A 753-nucleotide genomic window follows, 5' to 3' on the forward strand; every position below is an offset into this window, starting at 1 on the left:
TTATTCTCATCAAAAACTACATGAACACTTTCTTCGATGCATAAGGTTATTTTATTGAAGACCTTATATGCTTTACTATGATTAGAATAACCGACAAACACCGCTTCGTCACTTCTAGGATCGAATTTGCTTAATCTATTTTTGCCATTATTATGGACAAAACATTTACTCCTGAAGCAACGTAGATGTGATATGTTAGGTTTACGTCCCCTAAGAAGCTCATAAGGAGTCTTCTTGAGAATAGATCTAATCAAAGCTCGATTATGAACATAGCATGCAGTACTAATAGCTTCAGCCCAGAAATTTCGAGGTAGGCCACTACACAATAACATTGTGCATGCCATATCCTCCAATGTTCTATTCATACGTTCGACAACACCGTTTTGCTGTGGGGTTCGTGGTGCCGAGAAGTTATGCCCAACACCATTCTCCCTAAAATATTTTATAAAAGCTTGGTTATCAAATTCGGTGCCATGATCCGTATGAATGGAAACTAATTTTGATTTATATTTATTTTGGGCGAGCTTCATTAGAACTGCAAATTCTTCGAAAGTCTCATCTTTTTAATTGAGAAAGATTGGCCAAACAAATCTAGAATAGTCATCAACCAGAACGAAGACATACCTGGATCCACCTCTACTTCTTACCTTCATTGGGCCACAAAGATCCATATGCACGAGTTCTAGTGGTTCTTTGGTACTTACTATTCTCTTGGGTTTGAACGATGATTTAACGTGTTTGCAACGAGCACAA

The sequence above is a fragment of the Silene latifolia genome, chromosome 2 (genome assembly GCF_048544455.1).
Source record: "Silene latifolia isolate original U9 population chromosome 2, ASM4854445v1, whole genome shotgun sequence".
NCBI classification, from domain to species: domain Eukaryota; kingdom Viridiplantae; phylum Streptophyta; class Magnoliopsida; order Caryophyllales; family Caryophyllaceae; genus Silene; species Silene latifolia.